The following is a 26,577-nucleotide window of genomic DNA, read 5'->3' on the forward strand; positions in this document are numbered from 1 at the left end:
TAGATGGTTTTTCAGAGAAGTCCTTTCTACTGCCAGATTTTTAGAAATAATTTGGGAGGAGTCAGCAGTTATGAGCAGGTTGCAACAGAAACATCTTATTTTAAACAATTTCCCCCAATAAACGACATTCAATTTCAAGTAGGGGGAAGGGTAGTTTTCAAAAAAAAATTTTTTTTCCAGCTTTTTTCTGTGCCTTTGCATTCCTAGGTAAAACCCAAAGACAGGTCTGAGATGGACTGATATAGATCCACTTGTCCAACAAGTGTTGCCACTCGTCCATTTAAGACAAAGCCAGTTCTATGGGCCAGTTTCCACATCCTCCAGAGTCCAGATCATCTTTGCCTAACGCCCCAAACTGAGATCATTCTTTTCTGTTAGTGCAAATACATTCTTGCACACATAAATCCCATGTGTGTAAACCTCAGCCAAGGAACAAAAAGACGGTACTGTTGGGACATCAGGTACATCTCAAAGTGAATTGGTTTCATCTGCACTCCAGATCCTCCACCCTCCAGTTACCTACCCTGAGAGCTAATAAAAGGAGCATAAACACTCCTCTCACTTATGGCACACGGGTTCAGGTTGAACGTCAAGATTAGTAGCGTAGAACGCACACCTCAGTGGATTCAGTCTCTTAACAAGCAAAACTGAAATTTCAGTTAAGTCTTTGCAGTTTTCTAAATGTTCTCACTCCAAGTATCAGAGCATAAGGAAGCATGATAGGTACATGGTACTTACTGATGTACATCAGAACACTGACTTGATTTTCCTGGCCAAAAGTGGAATGGCTTTGTTTACAGCAGGAGGACCAACAAGGCCAAGACAAAAATGTCCAAGTTTTGATGACTATCTTGAATTCCTTAGGAGTCATGAAATCTAGAGTACAGTGTAGTTCTGACTTTGCTGCTGAATTAATTCATTGATCTTTTCGGTGCCTCAGTTTTCTTACTTATGAAATGGGAGTATTAGTATCTATTGTGCTTAAATCAGTGTTGTGGAGATAAAATTAGACAACTATAGTGAAAATGTTCCCAAAGCATGACCATAAGTAAGATTATCCAGAAATGTCAAAATCTTATCATGACTTCCTATTTCGTGTATGGTCACCATTGTTTCATGATTTAATAACAGCAAAAGAAGGAGTGGTTTTATTTTCTACTTGTGTCCTTAATGAGTTACTTCTCACTTTGTTTCCCTCCCAGAAAAGAAGAATGTGGGAGTATCTTCTATAGTAAGGTTCCTAAGTTTCAAATAACTAAGAACTACATAAAGTTTTCAATTAAAAAAGAGAAAAGCTCTCTCCTCATAATTTTCACTGCCTTAGCCATGTCAGAAACTATGATGAGGGAAACACACCAGAGGTACTTGACCTCGGCTGTAATATCACCAAAGGAACCACAGCCCAAAATGCATAAAAAACTGAAGAAATACATCCCATACACAATACAAAGAGGGGAGCACTGGAGGGTGGTTTCCCCTTCTCAACACCCTTGTATCACTAACTAAGGATGCTAAAAAAAGTCAGAGAATCAGACTTGTAAGTAAAAGACATACAGAAAAGTATATAAATAAAAATGGACAGATTGACATACCATAGAACAAACATTCTCACTCAGGCCAAGAAACAGAACATTGTCAACATCCTGAAAGCATCTTCCTTACCGTATACCCCTCTTGATCATACGCCCCCACCTGACCTCCACTCACACTCATGTATCCCAGATGTGTAATGGTCCTGGTACACAAGAGCCGTGCTTTCTCTTGGGCACAGTTCTCAAGTGTGGTCCAACTCCTGGATGGGGAAGGACGTTCTAGTATCCCTGGGGATCTCCAGACCCCTTCAGAGCGTCCACAAAATCAAATTATTTTCATAATAATTCTAAGATATTATTTGCATTTTTTACTATTGGAAAAACAGTGAAAAGCTTGGATGGATTCAGGAGGACATGAACAAACACAGTAGCACCAAACTGTACTAGCAGTCATTATTTTCCTGACCTCCACCCACTACAGCAGAGAAAAATACTAATTCAATTAAATCTCAGCCCTTAAGTACATGCCTTTTTAAAGTTCCACGTGACAAAATGGGAGAGTACACATAAAGCACTCCTGCCACATACCAAGGTACGAAGGTTGCCTGGAGAGAGGGCTTGGGCAATTGTTTGCCTTTGAGCTAACAGTAGCCACTTGTTTCATGGGACACCATTCTTACCGAAGGAATGACAGTCAGACAAACTGTGGTTATTCAGACTTGAATACCTAGCAGACAAGGAAGCCTATCGCTTCAAGAAAAACTGAGTTTTGGTGCCAGTGATAAAATTTGGGCTTTCAAGTGAAAATGAGAATTTTGGAAAACTGTTTATCTGCCACAGTATGCTTGATAGCATCTCAATACTTTTCTGATGAGATCAGTAATAAAGTTAAAGAATGTGACATTTTAATATTGTATAATGAAATGTGTCAACAATGAAAAGATCTGCATAGCTCAGTGAAACAGTATTTTCCAAATAATCAATGTATGACATTACAAAATTAGGCATGAGTGAAAGATCTACTCAATAAATATGCAAGGTACTAACAGATTTTAAGTAAACTAAACGGTTATTGATATGATTTCAGATTTTACAAATAGTATCCACAATTGTTTGAAAAGATTATTAAAATATTCCTCTTTTTTCCAGTTACATTACTGTGTGAGGCTATATAGTCTTTGTCTACTTCAACCAAGACAACACACCACAACAGATAAATGCAAAAGCAAATAGGAGACTCTAGCTCTCTTCTATTAAGCTAGCCATTAAATCGGTCTACACAACTAAAACAATGCCAGTCTTCCCGACAATTATTTTTTAATTTATTTTTAATTGAAGGATAATTACAATATCATGTTAGTTTCTGCCATACATCAACATGGATCAGCCATAGGTATTCCCACTAATTTTTTTTTTGCATTATATGAACTACAATAGAATGTAATAGAAACTATCAGAATGCCTAATCTTTTTTGCTTTGGATAAATTTAGTTATTTTTCATAAACAATGTCATGTTAATACATAATGATTTTTTCAATGAATAAACAATATTTAAAATTTTTATTTACTAATATGGTAGATATCATCAGACATAATCCACATAAACAAAAGTTTTTTGAGGTCCTCAATAATTTTCAAAAGTGTAAAGTGAGATTAGAAGGTTTGAGGAACTATTGCTCTAGGTTATAAATCTAGTAGGAGCAAAACTGCTGGATCACATTGTATCTTATCTTCAGCTTTACTACATAATGCCAAATTTTTTCCTAACATGGTTATACCAGTTTACAGTCCCATCAACAGTTCTTTATATATTTTGAGTATGAGTCCTTTGTCTATTATGTGTGTTCTAAATATTTTTCCTAATCTACTTTTCCTAGTCTTTTTAGTGAATAAAAGTTCATCAACGGTTGTCAAATTTATCAGTCTTTTCCTTGATGGTCAGCATTTTTTGTATCTTGTTTATGAAACCGCTCTGTACGTCTAATTTTATATTCTCCAATATATTCTTCTAAATGTTGTATGGGTGCGCACCTCACAGTGAGATTCACAGCACCACATGCTAATCAGCTGTTACATAGGATCTCCATGGGCTTCTGCAGGAAGGAACTCTACACCACTCTTCTCGGCATTTTCAAATGTCTCGTTAAGGAGTGACTTCTTCTCTACTGCTGTTAAGTTTCCATCTGAATTTCTCAATTCAGCTTAAAAGATCAAAGGCTAGGGAATCAAATGTTTCAGTAGAAAATAAGAAAAATAAGAGGCCTTAGTTTCTGAACTGACTTCTGGATAAGTAAGATTTCATCCATTCTTTTACAGTATTACCATGATCAATAAAGATGCCTCTCAGACTGTCACAACAAAGTTTTTAAGAAAGCAGTGTTGATGTTTTAAGAAAGAACTGAAAGTACTTCGGGAAATTTTCTAGGTCCATAGGATTTCAGTATCTCTCAGCAAAAGGTAAGTCCAAAACAGCAGAGTGCAGCTGACAGCACATGGCACTCACCTTGCTTATTTTACAAAGGCCTAGGAAGTGGCTCCAGAATTCTCCTCAGTAGGAAAACTACCATCATATCATCCACCACGAATCTGGATAAGGCATTTACATCACATATCTGTCACCCTATGAGACCCAGCATCTTTACAGAATGTAAGTTATTTCTTCAACAAGACTGAACAAATATCCTTGCCCAAGGACCGCTATTTTTAAACATCTAGCACAGTATTTTCCAAACTACAGATCTTAACCATGAATGAGTCATGAAATCAATTAGGTAGATTATGATCAATATTTGTTAAAAATGAACTACAATAGAATGTAACAGAAAGTATCAGAATGCCTTGTACATAGTGAGGGTAAATAAGGTTTCACAACATTTCCCCCCAATTAAACGTGTGAGTATATGTGTGCTTCAATGTAAAGTGTCTTTTTTTTCACTATGGTTTTCTGCCAAAATATTTAAAAGCCAGTGGTCTGACATATTGTAGTGAGCATATATGCTAGGGAATTTTCTTCCCAACCATCATCTCTTATCCTGGGAAATAACTATCCATTTTTAGTAATATGGGCAAACATTATGTGCCGCCATGTTTCTATATGACCCCTACTTCCCTGATTCTGCCGAGTGACTCAGGGATGAACACGAGACACAAACAGATCTGAGCTCGATTTTTTTCCTAACCTTGCATCCAGAGAACTTTTCTGTGACATAAGCTATAAGATAAACTATCAGTGGCCATGTCTCTAGCTATGAGAAGGAATGAGACAAACATGCAGAAAACAGGCAGAGATGAAAGATGGAGAGAGTCCTGGCCATATTCAAGCTGACTGGGGTACTGGTGCTCCCACAGTCTGGTGGCCCAGGCGAAAGGGCAAATCAGGAAGTCTCAGGAAGTCTCCATTTTCCAAGTTAGTTTGACAGGTTTCTAACACTTTTCGTCAAACAAACAGAAAAGGCAACGCCTGTTTTTCTCCTAAAGTTTTGGGGACTAACACGATGAACGAAAATTTAAATGATGAATAATTAACAAAATGAATAATGAGTTGGGGTCTTGCCTAAAAATTTATGGAACTTCCCTTTATCACCACCACCATTTATCACCTAAGAGAAAAAATTGACACAACTCACAGAAAGCTACAAATATACAAAGATGGTTATTGAAATTCAATTTTGGGCTTTAATACTAAATGAAATGAGGGACGCTTCTGAGTAAATGTAGTAAATGAAGGTAGAACCCTTGTAGCCTCTTCGCAAAGTTTACATACATACCATTTATAGTTTTTTACCTCTGTCTTTGGCCTGATTTGAAGCAGTGAAACACATTACAGCAGAAAGGTACTACTCAGACTGTAGTCAATGGGATATCTGTTTATCTTTTTAAAAGCTAAACCCAAATCATTCCATCCAGTTCTTAGGCCCTAAGAACCAAGTGAGGGCAGGGGCACCTGATTTTAAGCAAGCACAGCTGAGTGCAAGTCAAGGACTTAGAGGTGAAACATGAGAGTAAAGGGAGGTTGGCTGAAGAGCCAAACCTGAAGCTGACAGGGGTGAGCATGATCTGAGCCAAGACACTGGGAACTTGAATGCCACTTTTATAGAATGCCACTTTTATATGAAAGAGAATTTTCTCTTTCTCTAAGAATATAAGATAGCTTCCTCCTATACTGGACGCTAACTTGCCCTTTATAACCCAGCTGCCTTTGTGTACACTTGAACATTTCATGCAGAATACTGCACCAACTGATCCAGTTACACAACGTAGTTTGTTTGGCTTTGGAAGTAACTAGTAAGAAAGACAAGTTTAATTCTGGTGCAAGTTAGGTCCTATAAAGGCATTCCGCGAGCGTGTTTGTTGGCAAAGTTTTACATAATGGAGCCTGTAATTATTCTGATCAATTCTGCATCCCCTATCAATTCAGCCTGACTTGGAGACTGCCCAAATCACCAGGGGGTTCAAAAGGGCTCTTCAGGCTCTCAGCTGGACTCACTCACCACTGGTTCTTTGAAAATGTATGCCAAGGAATTCAAAGGTATTAGCAGAGCTTTTACAACAAGGCACAATATACGATTTTCTCAGTCAAAACTTCTAGGGACAATGCCAACAGAGAAATCCAGTGCTAACAATCACGATTTGATTTACTTCTAATCTTCAGACTTCAGCTTCTTAGAGATGGGCAACCTTACTCTGAAACACTCCAAAGTGGCCACAGTTGTCATTTTTCTTACAAAGAGGTCATGTAAGAAAGGGATTCTTCATATGTTTCCAGAAGACTGAGGCCAAATCTGAGTTATCCATGAATCTATCTGTGACCTTCTCAGTCTCTTAAATGACTAAACACTTAACATGCGGGCGTCTCACCCAGATTAAGTCTCCCGCAAAGATCCTAAACTCTCACAAAGCTGGTTCCAGCACAAGGTTTTGCACAGGATAAATGCTTTTGCTGGAAGCTCAACTCAAATATCTGGGATGAGAACTGTGGTCTCTGTTGAAAGAGGTGTCCTTTTTAAGAGAAAATGCAACCTGGTCTGAGGCTTGGGAAATGGGCTCTAGTTCTCTGCAATTAACTGGAGTTTCACTTTCCTTATACAGGGCTTTACTCTGGGTAAAACAATGTGTATTAAAACCAAATGGTCCCTACGGTTCACTCCACACAGCTCTTCTAATTCTGAGTAAGAAATAACGAGGGTCCCCTTTCTTTATTGGATTATTAACTTCAAAGTCAATCAAGAAGCTGCCCTTTGATGATATACTTTTACTGTGAGCAACAGGAACTGGTCACTAAGCTTGATTTGCTGCCTGTGGTTTTCTGTGCAGATGCGAGAGCGAGAGGTGGGAAGACCACAAAGCTGGGCGCTATCGAGGTGCTCCTTCCTAGCTCCACAAAGGGAACACTGGAGTCAAAGGCCAGAGATTTCAGTTGAACTCTAGTACTGCCTACTAGCTAGGTGCCCTTTGACCAGTCAAACCTCTCAGAATTCTGTTTTCTCATTTATAAAGAGAAAGGGCAGTTCCTCATGAGGTGGTCAAGGCTGCGGGTGCTAAATAAAATAAAATAATGCTCCTGAGAGTGATTACAAACCGCAACACACCATACAAATTCAGGTGGCATAATCATTTGTACCAAATCTGCCAAAATGGTATTTTCCAACTCTGAAATGCTGAAATAAAAACCTGGTGCTCTTATGGAGGGCTAAAATTCAAATTCCACCTTGTTTTCTGCTCATGTTTTATGCACTGTGGGACACATAACAAGATGATCACTTAAGAGTTAAGATCTAAGGCCAGCTTGGCTCTCCCCTGACTTCATTACCTAACGTCTGTCCTCTGCCCTTGCTCCTGTGCGTTCACAATTACAAGCAGCCGCTTGCAGAGATGAGAAACTCCATGCTGTTAAGTGATAGCCTGGGACACTTAGGCATCAGTTCTTTAACTTAAAGCTGGGTTTGGCAGACCCCCTGCGGCCTTTCCTGTAACCAGTGGGCACGGGCATCCCCCATGGGCAGCACTGGGGAAGTCCCACACTGGTGCCTGCCCCGCACTGGTTGGCACTGCCCTCACTGCGGGAGCCACTCACTGCCCTGGCCATTCCACTCCCCCAGCACCCCCAGACTTTGAGACTTCACTCCCCAACAGAAATGAGGGGTTCTGACTGGCAGCTGTTACTTTGCTCCTTATTCACTGTCACAGATAGAAGGAAGCAAAAGATGCTAAGAAGGTAGTGACTTGTGTTAAAGTAGATCTGATGTACTACCCCTCTATTCCTTCAAACTGCTATAATTTTTAAAACTAGCAGTACCGTCTTTTAAAGGCAAAACGACTTTTTCTATTCAGTGAAATAAAAAGCAAAACAAACAGCTCTTTGGTTCATTTTAAGTTATGCAATAAAATATATTTCTTTCACCCCAAATGCACTTTTTTTCTTGGATATAGTTTAGTCAACTACTATATATAGATGCTAGACTTATTGAGGTTGCTAATACAGTTAATTTCTGATTATCACAGTTTCATTTAAAATTCCTTTTTGAGTGCCCACTATGTACCAAAATGCAGTTTTAGAAAGCAGTTTTTTTTTAAATTATATTTTCTTTTTTAATACATAGGATTTAAATGCATTTTCTGTCAGGGGTAAGCTAAAATCAACATTAATTTTCATTCCCTAAACACACACGTCAAAATGAGGGGAGCTGGCTCAAGTTGCGGCATTCAGTAGAGAAGTTAAGGTCCCACTAATTTACCGTGGATAGTCCACTCACATCTAAACACCCTTCTGCCTACTCTTCAATGTCACATTGAAAAACCTACTCGGAGTCAAAAAGAGAAAACCAAGAGTTATCTACAGCCTCAAGTGTTCCCAAACCACATATGCAACTATAAATCAGGAAGGGTCATTGTTCTTTTTCACTTTTTGTAACTGTCTGAAAATAAACTAGAAGTGGGCACATGAGAAAGACAACTATTTATATAACAAGCACATTATATTTTAACCAGCAGCTCAACTCTCTCCTCCTTCCCAATAAAATCCTGATTTCTAACTAATAGAACAGCCACTTCATGTCAGCTTTGTCTCTTCCTGTTAACAACACAGAAGAATTATGATTTTATGTAGCTTTCAGAGGCCAAATGAAGAACAGGATCACCTTGTTAATAAATCTTCCCAATTAGGCTGGTGAGTGTAGACTTATGCTAGATTTTTCGAAAGGCTCTGTCTGAGGCAAGGGAGTGGGTTAATGTAATGTCTGGGAGTTCCCAAATGCAACAAGACTGTATCTGATTTTAATGCACAGATGTCTTGACTGGGGAAAAAAAAAAAAAAACTCATAAATTATCTTCCCACACATTTTGGATGGGAGAGGAAGTAACAGAACAGAACAATTAACAATTATTAAAGAAGTGATTTAATATAGTAAAAAGAGAGACAAAACAGTGTTTAGAAGGCCTACATTTCAGTCATTCTACCCCTGACTAACTTTTGAATTCTCTGGACCTGAGTTAGCTTATTTCTAAAATCGAAATAACTACAATTCTCCTGCCAATCACACAGGTTTTTCATTAGCATTATATGTGAAAATTCAAGGTCATGTACTTTGCAAACTTTTAAAGGGCTATGCTAGTATTCCTGACATAAACGAATCTCTCTGCACTGCACTGATTCAGGTGTGAATGAAGATCAAAGCCAGTGACAGGCCTTCAGCAGATCTGCCAACTGAGAATCTCTAAAGTGGGTTCACTGTCACTGCTGCATGGGGTGACGTCAGGCTGTTGTTTACAGGAGAAGAAAGCCTGCCAATTTCCACTGAGCAGAAGACGGCAGCGGCCAGCCTCCTTTGGCTGCGTGTGAGCAAGAATGGACTCTTTATGCGCGGCTTGTGTGGACATGCAGTGGTTCACGTGCGGGGCACCCAAACAAGGAGCCCGCTTTGTGTGTGCACCAGCACACGCTCTGCGCCTGGAGTTGTCACTAAAGAGGCCGAGCAAAACTGATCAAAATGCAACTTTCACTTTTGTTACTCTGAAAGGGAAAAAAAAAAACCTGCCACTCTCAGGAACTTTATCTTCAGTTAGATTTTTTTAAAAAAGCATTTTTAAAGCAAGAACAGTCAATTCTTCTAGTTTTGACAGACTCCCCCTCAAGTTCTACAAACATTCACCAACAAAAAGAATTATGGAAGATATACTTCAAAGCATAAAATATATTCAGACTGCGGTAACTTAAGTTTTATAGGAACAACTTCATTTTCAGAGTGGTTGGAGTTGCTTCCTCCTGTAAGTTCAGGAAGTACTTGCTTAAGTATTAACACACTTTAACTAAATCCACTTCAGGGAGATATTTTGTTTAGTTTATTACTATAGTAGAAAAAAAAATCTGGCTTATTAACATATGCCCATTCATGAAATTTCCTGGCAGAAAGCAACCTTATATTAAATCAAATTTAGAAGGGCAAAAAGAAAATAGGGGATGCATTCATTACACTCTTTCTTCAACTATCCAGTTCCTTCTGGGATAGCAGTCAAATCAGGAATAATATGGGAATGGATCATGTTTATAACTGGCGCTGAAACTTTACTTCAGACAATAAATCTAGTATAAATCCTAACATTGGAACGAACACTGAAGAAGAGATGTGGGAAATATTTTTGGAACCTGGAAATGTATTTTCTTTGGTTCTGTTGTAAGAATGTACATCTGAGAAGGAGAAAAACTATTGCTCAGTAATAAAATGAAGTCGAGGAAGAATCCCAAGCTCTGTTTTTGGCACTGCGGCTGATTACAGTATAATCCCAGGTCAAATACTTAGCCAAAATATTCCTTATTCTTAGCATCTGAGAAGTGGGGATGATATTAGCAAATACTACTTTCCAAACTTTAGGAGAACATAGGAAAAAAGATAATGAGTGGAGGCCTTATGCAGTATTATGTTACAGGAATTAGAAAATAACAGAAACACAGGCTGGGAATCCTGCCTGATATTGGTCAACTCCTTGGAAAGCTGGGGAGGAAAACGTGCTAAACAAGTAGGAAGTGTTATTAGCACTTCCTTCATTTTGTAGTCAGACATAACAGTAGCAAGAAATATATGGCACCAGTTCAACTTTTCCAGGGCTGGTTCCAGCAAGTAACAGTGGCCACCCATTCTTAAACACATCAAGAAACCTGAAGGGCCATCCTGAGTGCCTCCTAAACATGAATGATAAAAAAGATGCGAGAAAATCTTGTAGAAAGATATGGAGTAGATTATACATTATACATTTATACACACCATTATAAAATGGCTGTTGCCAGCTTCATTCCTTTATGTGATGAAGGACACCTGATCACATGAGTCAACAATGAGGCAAAACAATGGTAACAAAATGGCAGCATGCAGTAACACTGACAGTCTGACAGTCAGGAATGTTTTAAAAGTACAGGAATTTTACTGACTGAACAGAGCAGTGATTAAAGCACCCATCGCACATCCTGTTATAGTTCAAAGTTCATGAAGGTTTATTTTTAATTTAGAAGAAATAAAACTTTACATAAAGTGAAGAAGTCAACTTGTCAGTCCAGGTGATAAGGAAGAGGATGAGTAAGAAAAATCAAATTGATGATTATCCTCACACTTAATATGTTCCCCCTATGAGACTTCTATAAAACTCTAGAATCAACTCTTTGGGCTTTGTTGCCATTACTCTTTCTGGTTTTCAAATTGATAGGATCACTTTAAACAATTACAAATACATACTGAGAAAATAAGGGCATATGAGGAGTGGTGGTGATGGCTAGTCGCTAAGCCATATCTGACTCTCGAGACCCCATGGACTACAGCCAACTAAGCCCCTTTGTCCGTGGGATTTCCCAGGCAAGAATACTGGGGTGGGTTGCCATTTCCTTCTGCAGGGGATCTTCCCCACCCAGATACTCCTGCACTGCAGGTGGATTGTTTACCGTTTGAACCAACAGGGAAGCCTCTGATAACTGAATTGGCTAAGGGACTAAGTTTCCACTTGACACCTTGCAGCTTAACTGCTGTTCCCCACTAGTCTAAACATTATCTGCTCTTATAGCATGTAGTTAGAAAAGCCACAATACATTTACGCATTATGCATTTGCTTCACAAACTGCCTCCTTGGGAGTATAAAGAGTCCCAAGAACTTACTACTCTAATGCTTGTAGATGACTACTGAATCACTGCAACTTCAAGACACATAATAAAAGAAAACTCAGTTTCATTTCAGTAAGTGAGCAGGACAGAACTTTTCTTTCACCAAGAATGTTTTCCTAGTCATAAACATGTCTTTTTTTTTTTCCTCATCACATAATGGCATACTGAGTTTGCACTAATACCTACATCTAGTATTCACAAGTTAAAGTACAAATAATCTAAAGTACATCTCCTTTTGTATTCCTAAAACAAGAAGCAGGGACACTGTCAGGTAGGATGTCAATAACTTGAACCAAAAAGCAACTTGAAGGAATTCAAAAGAGAAATTCTCACACCATAATGTTTATAAGTGTACAAATGGCTAATAGAAGATGAAGCAGAAGAACAAAAGAAAAGGCTTCTACTTTATTTTAGGAAATAGGAAATCTGTTTTGAAAAAACCCATTTTCTTACTCATATAATTATTCAAAAATAAAAATCACAGTTCCTTCAAAAGAAGTGAAACTTGTCACCAGAACAGTTGCCAAAGATCATATGAAATGATCAGCAGACTACTACACAGATGAACAAAAAGCTGCAGCACCAAGCACCTCTCCTCCACCACCCTCTCTCAACATGGATTCTATGGCCATCTCCCCAACCAGCAAGCAGGTAAGAGCAAAACTGGGGGAGGAGGGGAAGTGTTCAAATGCCTCTATGTGTCTATTGGTGATCATATATTAGCCCTAATAGAAAATGTTTCCGTTTTCATCATGTTGTTCTTATTGCATAAGTACTGCAAAAAACAACCCCCTGACCTAGTGTGCTAACCACTCAGCAGTCACTATACTGGCCACAACAGGTGACACGGGTTGCAGGAGAACATGACAACAGTGCTGAGAAGACAAGACAGTCCCTGAACCACGAGGTTTTCACACTAAGTTAGGAAAGATGGGCTGCATCTCCAGAATAAAGCTAAATTCATGGCTATTACAGACAAATTTCCTATAAATAAAAAATTTTAACCATGATACAATTCCAATAATACCCTCAAACTATCCTTTGGTTTTGTCCAGCTGCAAATTTAAAAAGAATTATTTCTCAAAACTCAAAGTTGACCAGGAAGTGTCCCCAAATGCTTCATGTTCAAATATATAGTGTATAGTTAAAAATGCACAAACTGAATGGCACAAATGGTTAATACAATAATATATTCATGGCTGGAAAATTTCTCCGTGGTATGTGGGTCTTTCAGAAATAATAATAAAAATCATTCTCTAAGTATAATCTCTTTTCCAAATAATTTTTTCAAAACTATTATAAATACACTTTTCTTAGCTGGTCAACAATTTTTCGTTGGTCATACTGCCATTTTTCAGCTAAAATAAGAACTTCTTATGGAAAGTGAAAACAATAAATGAGCTGGGACAAAGAAGTTTGACCTCAGAATCTACTCCACTTAACTTTAGACCCCGCCCATGCACTGTGTCTCTGGGGTCGCACAGAGTCGGACGAAGCGACTTAGCACCAGCAGCAGCAGCAGCATGAGAAGCTCCAAGGCAATGCAGAAATGATAGAATCAAGAAAGAAAAAAAGACAAAGCTCTAGCAATTATTCTAATCATTAGAGTATGTAAGTCTTGAGTAGTAAGACAGATAATGCACTGCTCTCCAACCCACTTGTCACCCGGACTTTCGTTTCAACCTCTCAGGGAGACTAAAGAGTAGGGACAAGAAGCATAGTTGAAACATTTACCTGTGGGAAGGAGAAAAAGCAATTGAGTTGGCTCCAACTGCTTACCCTTGATTGGTTTTTACCTGCCTGATTCAGTATCTGTAGACAGGAATACATGCCCATCCAACTACTCATCTTAGCAATCAGCATGGCCAACTGTTTAGCTATTAACAAATGTTTCCTACCCATGACTTTTCACATCATGGCAAAACCAGCCTTATTCTAGTTAGGAAATTAAACTTTAGTTTGAGCTTTTGGATCTTGATCTTTGCTTTCTTTTCATTTCTTTTTTTAACACTGGGTAGTGGAAATAAAAACAAAATCTGGTGTCAGATGGGAAACAACAGCCATTTCACTTTTCCTTTCAGCCTCTGAGCCATCGGGAGCAAACCTTAGCTAAACAGTAAAAACATTTGTTACACAGCAAAGGGAATCTTGCCCACTAAACTTTTCTGCAAGGTACTAAAATTAAAAATTGGCCAAACAAAACCAGGCTTCACAAGTTAAAGTCTTATGTCACCCTTTTTAAAAGTAACCAATAGCATTTTGAGGAGTTGCAATACCAAGCTCTAACTCCCCTGCCCCCAAAATCTTGCACTTTTAACTAAAATTATTGCCACAATGTCCCTTCTTGGTTTCTTTAATAAAATAAAATGTATTTCAGAGTTCCACATTCAATGTACTGCTTCATAATTTACAGTTTATAGAACTTTCACTTGAGATGTGTAAGAAACATCAAAACACACTTAAGTTTTTTTAAAAAGCATCCCTCTGGCTGAAACAATTCATGCCAGCAGAAGCTTTGAATTATGGATGGAATGATTCAAAATCTGAGAGGTTTCAGTATTCACAGAGCTTACTACAGCAATAAGACATCTCATCAACACTAAATCTAAAACTTAAAGACAAAGTGAAAAAACTGTTAACTGAAAATTTAGGGACAGGCCAAAACTTGGCATCTTTCAAGTCAAAAGAGACACTGGACTTGCACCCTTCTTCTATTCTTGCCATGGAGGTTGGCAGCAATTAGTCTCTTGAGGGGTCAAGAAGAATCCAGTAGCTCTTCTTTGAGAATGATCCCATCAATTAGGAAGAAAATTTAGGAAAAAAAAAAGTGAAGATCTTCCCAGGTAATTGGGTTGTGATGCAGACTTCATAGGTGATTCATTCAGGAGTGCTTTAGAAATTCCATAGGGGAAAAAAATGTGACAATCCTTCTCTACATATTTTGAGAAGGGCATGCCTGAACAAAGACCCTCCAGCATGCACACATACTGGAAAACACATCTTTAGATGTGTTTAGATGTTTTCTCATGGTAGGTAAGAGAGGGTTCAAGACCAAACAATCCAGAAAAGACTGACATGTAAATCAGACACAATTGTATTTAGAAAATAAGGTCTAGAGAAACCAGAGCAGCTAAACTACCATGATAAGTCTGACATCCCCAAAACATCAAAGACCTGGTCCATCCTCAACTAATAAGATACTATATTTCAAGTACAGCACTTTTGCTGATTTTTCCACAGGACATGGTGCATTTCTTTGAATAAAAGGGGGGAAAAGTCTATTTCAACTCTGCTGCTTTTATGAATAGTGAAATTAAAGAGATTTTTGTTCCCATCAGATCTGTATTTTGATGAATATACATACACTGTTGACAGTTTCCCTTCCCTGGCTTTGAAATAATATAAACTGAAATATATAAGAAAAAAATAAGAAGGGCCAAGATAGATTAATGGAGGATTCCTGACCAATGTGAAAAATTCATATAAAATGCTACACCCTAGATACTGAGGTAAGAGGACAGGTAAAAAACCAGTTGAAAGAGAGTCACTTAGTATATACTTACTAGAATGTAGTGTAGCAGGGTCAAAGGCAGACAGGATTTGCCATAAAATGGAAAGAAGAAAAAAATAGGAATCACCATTTATTAAAATCAGTTATGTGTTTACTGCTTTACCTATTATATATCAAGGAATAATCACAGAGGTAGATATCACTGTTTCTAGTCAAAAGCAAGGAAAACGGAGACTTAGAGAGGAGTAATGAATACCGTTAGCGGTATACCTAACATCCATTCCTCCCTTCCCCTCCCTGAGAGAACCTCAGCCAGCCCTGCTTACCGTCCACACCTGTGGAGGTTTCTGACTTCTTCTGAATACCAGAACATACGGCTCTGAACCAGCCTGAGGAAGGAGCCAAAACAGAAGCAGGAGCCAGCAAGGAGTCCAGCTGGGAGCTGAGCGTAGCTAAGAACCGGAGCTCAGAACTGACCAACCCTGGAGCCTGCCTTGCCTGTGGATTTGTTGTAAAACAGTGAATTTCCTGATGATTCTAGCAAGCTTGGGAGTAGTTTCTGAAAGCATCCTAACTGATACATGAATTTAACTTCTCCAAGGTCACCTGCAGTAAGAGGCAGAGCGAGAATGAGCCAAGGTCATTCTGGCCCAAAATGGGGCTTCTTCCACTAAACCACACTGTGGCTGAACTTTCATAAATGTTTTTTCTCATGATAAGATCAAATGACGTTAGATCCAAAAAAGGATCTTACCGCAAACATACATTAAAAAGGCATTTACTTTATGGAAATGTTTGAAGTAGTGACCTTACTTGCACATATCTTTGGCAAAAATTCTCAGATTTTCATATTCTGCAGAACTTCTCACTCCATTTGCATTTAATTTTTAGTAGAATGTGAATTTATACACATTTAATAAATGAAATTGAGCTCTTGAAAAGCATTCTGCTACTGCTGCAGCTCAATCGCTTCAGTTGTGTCTGACTCTGTGCGACCCCATAGATGGCAGCCCACCAGGCTCCCCCGTCCCTGGGATTCTCCAGGCAAGAACACTGGAGTGGGTTGCCATTCCCTTCTCCAATGCATGAAAGTGAAAAGTGAAAGCGAAGTCGCTCAGTCGTGTCTGACACTGTGCGACCCCACAGACGGCAGCCCACCAGGCTCCTCCATCCATGGGATTTTCCAGGTAAGAGTACTAGAGTGGTGTGCCATTGCCTTCTCCATGAAGAGCATTCTGAGTTATTATTAATTTTCCTAGGTGCGATAATGGTACTGTGGTTAAGTAGGAAAAATGTCCTTATTCTCAGGAGATGCATACTGAAATATTTAATGGTAAAAGAGTCAGGATGTCTAAAATTTAATTTCACCTGGTACAAAAAAGTATACACATAAAGAAAGGGAGACAAACAGTCATAAAACTAATATAGCAAAAGATTAAGAATTACTGAATCTGGGTGGAGGAAATATGGGTCTTTTATTGAATTACTCTTTCAAGATTTATACATGGCTTAAAAGTTTTACAATAGAAAGTTTGGGTGTGGGGGAATATCGTGTGGGAAACAGCGCTGCAGAACATAGTGTGGCTGTACACTGGAGTAAGTTAAGGATTTTCAAAAATACTGAAACCAGGGCCCCACCCTGGATTGTGGCCTGGGGAAGGGTGATTGTAATGCGGCCCTCTTATATGGTAGAAAGAGCCTGGGCTTGAAAGTCACAACTCATTAATACCCTGACAGTCCCAATCCCAGAAAAACAATTCTGAATTTTTTTCTAGAATGTTTTTTATCCATAAAAAAGTTGCTGTTTTAAAGTTAACATATTAATTCCAACAACAAAGAAACTTCTCTAGAAACATACATTGAGTGAGAGAAGGAAAACTAAATTAAAATTAGACCACGACTTTAACAGATCTATATGACTCAGTTTAGTCACTCAGTCGTGTCTGACTCAACCCCATGGACTGCAGCACACCAGGCTTCTCTGTCCATTGCCAACTCCTGGAGCTTGCTCAAACTCATGTCCATCGAGTCAGTGATGCCATGCAACCATCTTATCCTCTGTCATCCCCTTCTCCTCCTGCCTTCAATCTTTCCCAGCATCAGGGTCCTAAGCTGTGCTCAAGACCAGGAGGGCAAGAAGAATACAGTAGACTTGGTTATTCCCTAAACAAATCTATTCAGTCTATGGTCCAACATGCCAAAATTTGACTTACAAAAATGCAATTTTATAAAAGGAACAATATTTAAGAAGAAGTATTAAGCCACTTAACCTCTCAAAAAAAAAAAAGTCTTACTAAAATCATGCTCTTTACTCCACACCAAGGATGAGTCATCATCTTGTTAAACTATAAGGAAAGGAGAATTCCTTGAAAAATACACAACTCCAATTCTCCAAATTCAAATTTGTGCAAATGACTTAAAGATACTCCAGTGAGCATTACATAGAGTAAAAAGCTCTCTAAGGTCCTATATCTAAATTTCAGCTGGCACATGAGTCTCCGTGGTTCCATTTGTCTTTCTTAAACTATATGTGTCTTGGGTATGGGATAGAAGTAAACAAACAGTAGATAAAATTTTAAAAGAAATAAAAAATAAATGACCAACTTTAAAAATATAATCTTACAGTAGAGATTTTTATCTTGAAAAACATACCTTACAACATAGGTTGTTTTTTAAGTTTCATTGATATGCAATAAATACATATATTTAAAATGTATAATTCAATAAGTCATGACATAGGTATATACCCTTGAAACCACTAGCAATCAGGATAATGAACATAACTATCCCAAGTGGCCTTTAAGTCAAATAGATACATGATGGTTCTAGCACAGATGCAGTTTTTAGGAAAAGAAACTCTTGATAGAATTGTTATTTAAAAAAAAAAGAAGAGTCCACACAAGTGTCCAGATATTTTCATCAACAGATAAAATAAACATTAAAGCTTTAGATTCTTTCCCCTAATTTAAAGAGATAAGCACATATTGTATTATTCTAGCTTAGATTTAGGTCCAAATAAACAAATATACTCAAAAAACAAAGAAAATCTTGGTATCTTCAAATGTGCAGGAAAATGAAAACAAAAGCCATAGTAACAAGGCATTATATTTGAGAATTTAAACATATACACATCCAGATTTCAGCTGACTGCAAAGCAAAACAATTTAGAAAGATTACACCTACATATTACAGCAATATACAGACTTTCTAATTTTGGCATATTAGGCCCAGGACATGCCCATCTCCCAGGCAGGACTGGTCTGGGCAAAATTGAGGGAAAATGAGTGAGTCTTTGGTAACTGTCAAAAACTTCCCTCTCTACTTCTTTCCTCCTCTTTCAGCGTTTCTTCCATTTTTCAGGGAACACTCCTTGTGTACAGAACCCTCACTGATGTACCAGCCCTCCCAAAGCTATGAAAAAATTTTTGTTCTCAAGAAGCCAAACCACATCCATTATGTGTCCATACACAGATCTCCCTCAGCTTACAAGAGGGTTACATTCTGATGAGACACATGTAAACTGAAAATATTCTAGGTTGAAAATATATTAAAACAAACTACCAACTACCACAGCTTAGCTAAACCTACTTTAAACATGCTGAGAACACTTCCACTGGCCTACAACTGGGCAAAAACACTTAACACAAAACCTATTTTCTAATTAAGTATTAAATATCTCATGTAATTTGTTGAATACTGTACTGAAAGTGAAAAACAGAATGGCTGTGTGGTACAGAATGGTTGTAAGTACCCTGGTTACTTACCTCACGACTATCATCACAAGAGCATCGTTTAGCATACCACTGGTAGCATACCATCGGTCCAGAAAAACTGTCAAAACTCAAAACTCCAGTTTCTACAGAATGTGTAGAACTTTCACACCTCTGTAAAGTCAAATCACTGGAAGCTGAACCCCGGTAATTTGGCTCAGCTGTATTCTATTTCTGGGTGCAGTTTCTGCCTCCCATGGGGATAGCTAACAAATGTAATGAATGCCTAGGACGCGTGCTCCATTTCCTTTCCGTCCTCCCTGAGCAGCTAGCTGCAGTGGCCAGAAAAGGGACTGTTCTACCCTTAGGTGTCTAATGCACAAAGAAGGCCCTCTTTGCCAAACTTAAAAGGAAGGATGAAAAAAAAAGGAAGGATGGATTCCCATGAAGGCTGTCCAGGATTTCCAGGAGGCAAGTCCATCTGACCTAGCTTACTGTAGTGGCCTCTCCCAGACTTCCCATCAAGTTAGATCGCATATTGTTCAACACAAGAGACCATCTTCATGTGGGGATCTTTTCTCTCCCATCTGGACCGTGAACACCATTATGGACAGGTGCCATGTCTATCGGTCTCTGATTAGGGCTTCCCAAGTGGCTCCGTGGTAAAGAATTCACCTGCCAATGGAGGAGATGAGTGTTTGATCCCTGGGTCGGGAAGATCCCCTGGAGAAGGAAATAGCCACCTACTCCAGTATTATTGCCTGGGAAATCCCATGTACAGAAGAGCCTGGTGGGCTACAGTCCATGGGATTGTAGAATCGGATACGATTTAGCTACTAAACAGTAGCAGCAGCAGCAACCCCCACACACATGGGACAAGTGTTATCTATAAACAAAAATAAAATAATTAATAAAAGTCATTATCTCAGATTAGTGCTGCTGCTGCTGCTAAGTCGCTTCAGTCGTGTCTGACTCTGTGTGACCCCACAGACAGCAGCCCATCAGGCTCCTCCAACCCTGAGATTCTCCAGGCAAGAACACTGGAGTGGGTTGCCATTTTCTTCTCCAATGCATGAAAGTGAAAAGTGAAAGTGAAGTCGCTCAGTCATGTCCGACTCTTTGTGACCCCATGGACTGCAGCCTACCAGGCTCCTCCGCCCATAGGATTTTCCAGGCAAGAGTATTGCAGTAGGGTGCCATTGCCTTCTTCGAGATTAGTGCTAGTTATACTGTAAAAACACATGTATCTATTTTAATATTTGAGGTGAAACGTACCCTAAGGGTTTTACTTGTTTAGGAAATTATATAGTTTTTATAATAATGGAAACAAAAGATTAGTTCTTTACATACACTAGACAAAGGAAATTTAAGATTTTCCTGTAAACTGTGCAGTACAGCTATGAGGACTACATTTACATTGTGCAATTTTCAGTGTTACACATTTTTTTCAGGCTCTGTCACAAAGAAAACAAAGCAAAGGGAGAAAACAACTTCAAAGGTGTAAAGAAAAGCTAGGAGAAATTTCAGACCACGTCCACTGTAAGGTGTCCTGGGGTTCATAAACGAGGATAATTTCATGATTTCTGGTGGAAACATCGGCAACATTATGCTTTTAATGTTTCATCTCAAACTCAAATAAAAATGGTCAACTCGAATGCAGTTGTTTCAGGATTCACTTTTAGACCTTCACACTAAGTCAAAAGGCATAAAATCCATATGAAGAAATCTTAACATTTTTGTAGACCACTATTACACAATGTGGAGCTGTGACTACTCAAAGTAGTAGACAACTAGCTCTAAATATATATCAAAATAGTTTAGAATGTAATTTCTACAAGGACAATAATATTTGTTCATTTTCTTCACTGCTGTAATGTATTGCCTCGTAAAAGTAGCTGGCACATAATAAATGCTCAATAAATCTGTTGAATGAAATGAACAGAAGTCAGGAATGAGATACCGGTGTACAAAAAAAAAAAAGACCAAACTTCCTCTAAAAGGCATAGATTTTACAAAGGATAATTTCTGGAAAGTCTCATTTCACCAACTCCAAAATGCAGTTTATCTAATCTCATATTTGAATTGTTTAAATAAAGGTATAATGGAGCATTTGTTTTGTAAATCAAAAGGGGGATTCATTTCATTTAATCAAATAGAAAGGTCTTCTACCACTAATGTCTGAATAATGTGAAGTATTTTAAGAAACTACTAAACATTCTCTCCAAGTCAATGGATTTGGGTCCTTAGAAAATCTTTTTACTCAAAGGATTTTTATATAAATTTTTTTATTTAAAAATACATATTTATTTTCATACTCCTTGATTTTCTCAGTAAAAAGAAGTCTTAAAAATCAAAACAAAAGTTAACTCAAAGGGATACATTTCAGTTGAGTTGAAATTATTGGAACACAATAAAGCTGATGGTTACTTCATCAGGAACCATTAATCATTCAACAATGGCGAACCCTGGAAAACCTCAGTGGACAGAGTCTGGGGTTCTGTCTGGTTTGAACAGAGTTAAAAACAAAACAAAGGACCTGCTTTTCACGTCTCACGTGCTGTTCTCAGGCCTGCACGCCCCTTCAAATAGTCAGGTGGCCACAGTCACAGCTCAGACAGCCACCAGTGCTCATCAGGCGCTGGGTGCCAAGCAATGGATGCTTGAGATGTTTTAAGATAATGTAGACATAAAAAATTCTGTGGGTATCTCTCCAAAAAAGAGATTAACAGAAAAGCAAGAAGTACTAAACACATCATTATTGTCCCTTTTTATCACCTCACATAAGTTAAAACTTGGTTTTAGGTTTACAAAATGGTTCCTTAAGTTTTGTGTAGATAAGATGATCAGAAAGTTCATCTTTTGAGATAGGGCAAAGCAAATTTTCTATATAGAAGGCCTTTGCCTCAGTCTCAGAAAAGCAGAATGAAATAGATGAAAACCCCTTTTCCATGCCTTAAACAGAGGCAAAGGCAAAAGAGAGCCAAAGAAAAAAACCTGCAGTAATCAAGGAAAAAGACCAGTGGAGAAGAAGAGCAAAATGAGAAAGACACAGCGTTAAAAGACAAATTCATGCAGTAATATTAAGAAAATTGAAAAACAGTGGTAGAACAAAACAAAGAAGGTTGTGAAAATCAGATAAAATTTAAAAGGTGGACTGTTTTGGCCATTTAGTAAGTTAAAAGCAAACATTCAATACTAAAGGATTGTACATAACATCACACGAAACTTTATAAACAACAGTGCGGACTATACATTCAGAAGTAGAAAAGAAATCTGATCAGTCTGAGTTTTCATCAACTGAATGTTCAGCAATAAGGACAAAAGGATAATATACTTTTAAAAGTTGCTTTCTTCTTAGCAACCTTGCATTTGAGGATCACTGTTCACCATACTTAATATTTAGTTGGAACAAAAGAAATATTTCTTTGTATGTCCCACCTGTTTTAATAAAGTCTTACTCTGAATAAACCAGAATTTCATTTCTACTTTAAAAAGTGATATAATACCATTAGGTTGTGACAACTCTTCTGTTAATAACCATAGAGAGGAAAAGCTGAATTCAAAGAAACTGATATAATGTGCTAACTCTAGGCTTTCTATTTTTAAAGACTCAGAACTCACTTTTTGGGACAAGATGTTAAAAAAAAAAGAACTAGTTTCTTAAAATACAGCCTTTCCATACGTGTCTTCACTCACCTTCCTAAATAAAAGATTATATGGAATAAATGAAATCCTCTAAGCTACTATATTCTGACACATGCACATTTCATTGTACTCAAGGTACAAAATGAGCGTCAGGAGGGGGTCCTATACGTGCAAGTTTTACAATCTTTAATAAAATGTATTATCTTCTAGACACATAAAGTTTGATCTTAGAACATCAACATGTGCTACAACCCAGGATACACCAAAACTTAATGTTAGCATTTAAAATCCCTTTCAAAGTTCCTCGCCTCTTTAGGTACCTTATTCATTCTTCTTAACATACCAATAAGAAGTCTCCATAAATACAAAGTTAAAAGGAAAAAATGGGCTTAAGACAAAAGATCTAAAGTCACAATTTTTTAATAATGACAAAACAAATGTTCATTTCTAAATGTGAATGTTTACTTTGTATTTGCTTGCACTTTGTCATTCTCCAGTGCTTTTAAAAAGCACTTACAAATTACCCCTACAATGTCCCCTGTGAGTGAGGACCAGGCAACTGCCTTCTCTCTTCACACTGAAAGAACTGGGAGAGTCTTGGAGGTTAAGTGTAATGCTCAAGGTCACGTGCCAGTTGTTAACATGGCTCAGTCTAGACCTCCATGGACTTTAATTCTAAGTGTATGGCAACACATAACACAAAAATAATTTTCTTCTCCTTTTGATCACTGACAAGAGTATATTGTTATCCATTTTCCTAATACTAAAAGACACGGATAGGCCCTAAAGGTTATTTTTATTCCTCTTTCCCTCTTCTTTCCAGACAATTCTTCATCAGAAACTTTGTTTTTTTAAAAGCTGAGGACATCCTATATATCTGTAAAATACCAAAAGTACTCAACTGTCCTCACCAAAAAATGTTAAATAAAAGAAAAAGATGTGAGCTATAGAAATCATGTTGAAATCTGTCAAGCAAAAAATTAGACCTTCCATCCTGTAGAATATATGCTTCAGTGTAGTTTCTAAGTGCCTATAAATTAATTGTTTAAAGTTTCATTTTAGATTAACTGCTTTCAAAGTATATGAACAAAAAAGGCAAGTTTTTAAAATTAATTGTTTTAGCCAATGAAAATGGAATATATTCAACTAAAATGGATTAACTGATTATTTGGTTAAACAAAGGATTATGTATATAAAATTACCCACATTGTGCTACATAGTTCACCCATTTGAAATGTTTCAACAATGCTATGGAACACTGTAACACTTCTGAGTAGATGAGCATTCAGATTTTGTTATCGAGGACATCTCTTTCATGAAAGACATTTCTTGCATTTTATACTTTCAGAGGGCACAGTAATTAGTGGTTTTACTGACAAGTAAAGCAGAATGAGTCTATAAATGAAGCAGGTGGTGCAGGCCCCATCAATTTTGCTTATTGAAAAAATATGTATTACCCAGTTGTATAATGCTAATTAAGTGTGTAATGAAGTTTAAAGTGTTTTATTTACTGATTACATATACCTTCTTTATGATTCCTGTTATACTATTTACTACAACTATTTGTAAAGCTAATTATTTATTAAGTCTGCTCAAGAGAAAGAATTTCACTCTTGAATGAAAAAAGAAATAAAGCTTAGGTCTTTAAGGAAATTATGCTATTTTATTTCCACAGTGTTGGTTTGATAAGTTCACTTTTATTATTATTAATTCTGAAGCTAATAATAACATCACATCATCATTAAGGACATTCAAAATCTAATTTGTATAATCTATACTAATTATAATAACATCCAATGTAGTGAAAGGAAGTTTGGGAATCAGAAAGTTTTTCAATTAAAAAAGAGACCATGTTAGGTATTAAGATGAGATATTTGGTAAGTACTTTTCAGAATATTTTAAGTTTAATCTTCAAAATAAAAATTATTTTCCTAATAAAACATTATAATTCCATTTCTATTTACAAAAATAGTAATTGAAAACATAAAAATTCAACTCAACAACACAAATAATAGTATTCTCCATAGTATCACTTACAATGTCGTTTAACTACGAGAACAAGATTGTTTAATCCATTCCACAACATTTATCAAGACTGTTATGTACCAGGCACAATGCTAGGCACCTGAGATTAAATCATGAATGAAATACTACTCTTATTCTCAAAGAGCTTTGTGTTTAGTAGAGGAGAAAATCACATGTAACAGCAAATGCGTGATACGTATCATTATAATAGAGGTATCCATACTCTGTTGTGCAAGTTAAAATCAAAAAGTAATCAGCTCAACTCATCCAATAACTAAATTTCATAAAAACTCGTATAAACTTTACTTAAAAGTGTAAATCCGACAGTAATAATTCTTTATCTTTACAAAAAGCATACTTCTAAAAAATACAGTCACTCACATTTCTAGATGTACTAGGAACAGAGCAAAGAATTAAACTTGAAAATAAGCACTAAACACTGGTCTAAACTCATTCTGACCTCATGATAACCCTATGAAGAAAATTTTTCTATTAATCCCCACTTTATAGATGGGGAATCTGAGGTTGATTTGGCCAAGATCACAAAGATAGCACGAGGAAATACTGAGACTTGAACCTACAGAGACTGGTTATGGAGGTCCCCTTCTTAACCACTAGACCAGACACCCTCTCAGGGGGTGGTGATGATGATGATGGAGGTAGGGCAGCTAACACCAAGTGCTCGGTGACCTGTGCCCTCTCACTTACCCTTAAGGCAACCCTTAGAGGGGAAAGTCATCCCTCCCATTTACAGGAGAAAACCCTCACAGGCCAGGTTTGAACTTGCCTAAGGTCAGTCAGCCATCCTGTGACTGTGGCTAGATTCAAACTCAGGCAGCATGGCTCCCCTGTGTTATAAGGCCTCTGAATGATTTCAGTCTTAAACACTCATGAAAAAGGCCACATGATGAAATGTATTAAACAATTCAGAAAGGCTTTGTATAAGTCTTCCTGAAACACTCTGCCAGGTTTGGGGGCTTATGACAAGCATTTCCTTATGACAGCATTTACATTTGAGTCAACTTTACTACTTTGGGCTGATCATAAACACATTGCTCCTCTTTAAAAAGAAATTTTTCTGTAGAAACTTGGCAGACTTCAGTACAGGAACAGTCTATTCTTTACAATTAAATTTAGCAACAACTTATTCTGGTTAGTCTGAAAGAAAAGGAGAGAATGAACTACTAAGAGGCCTTTCGTGTACTTTAATATTTCAAAAGATGTTTGGTTTGGCCTAATTTGAATCTTGTGGACAAGTAGACCAGAACTTGATTCAAAAAGAATAAGTACCATTTTAAACAGGCTGAATTCTCAAACGTAACCTCAGAAGGCGATTCAGAGTAAGTATTTCTCATAATTCTTATTTTTACCTCAAATTAAATACTAAAGATGCATAGGGCAAGTCTTATAAAGCATATATACGGCCACGCATGTGTACTTTTGAACAGCCTGCAACCAAGAAACCAAATTAAAATTTTGCTCAAGAGCAATCTAGTATACAAAAAAGGGCTATCAAAAGATAAAAAAATCCCTATTTGTCTTTTAACACACCCCACTGTGCCCAGTGACCAGGAAATAAAAAATTCTGTGTTGTAATTTCTGGCCAGAATAGAGGTGAGCTAAAGATGAAGTGTCAAACTGGATTTCCATCTTACCTCGTTTTCCTCCAACAGGTTCAAAGACTTTGTAATCTTTACATTAATATTGAATTATCTTTTCTTTTTTTTCCAAAAGAGAACCTACGAAACTATTTAAAAATAAAAACAGCAAGACATGCCACTAGGCAACCTGTCTTCTCGTGGTCTATCTCATTCAAATCAGACGTACCTTTTGCTTTGCCTTTACTGAATAAAAGTTTAACTCTGATTTGGAAGACAACGTACCCATTATTAGCCGTCTGACACTTTTTGCAGGTCATAGAGTCTATCAGTTCAATTCGCTGATTATGACCGCTCACTAAGAAAGCTTGCCATTACCGCTCATTTTATAAGCGTTGGCAATACCTAGAAAT

General features: G+C 37.5%; 1 protein-coding gene across 2 annotated transcripts in view; it reads right to left on the minus strand.

Moving 5' to 3' along the window:
• Positions 1-26,577, minus strand: part of SERTAD2 (SERTA domain containing 2) — a 115,847-nt gene that overhangs the window by 88,446 nt on the left and 824 nt on the right. The gene's annotated exons all lie outside the window — the stretch shown is intronic.

The sequence above is a fragment of the Bos taurus genome, chromosome 11 (assembly GCF_002263795.3).
Source record: "Bos taurus isolate L1 Dominette 01449 registration number 42190680 breed Hereford chromosome 11, ARS-UCD2.0, whole genome shotgun sequence".
In the NCBI taxonomy this organism is placed as follows: domain Eukaryota; kingdom Metazoa; phylum Chordata; class Mammalia; order Artiodactyla; family Bovidae; genus Bos; species Bos taurus.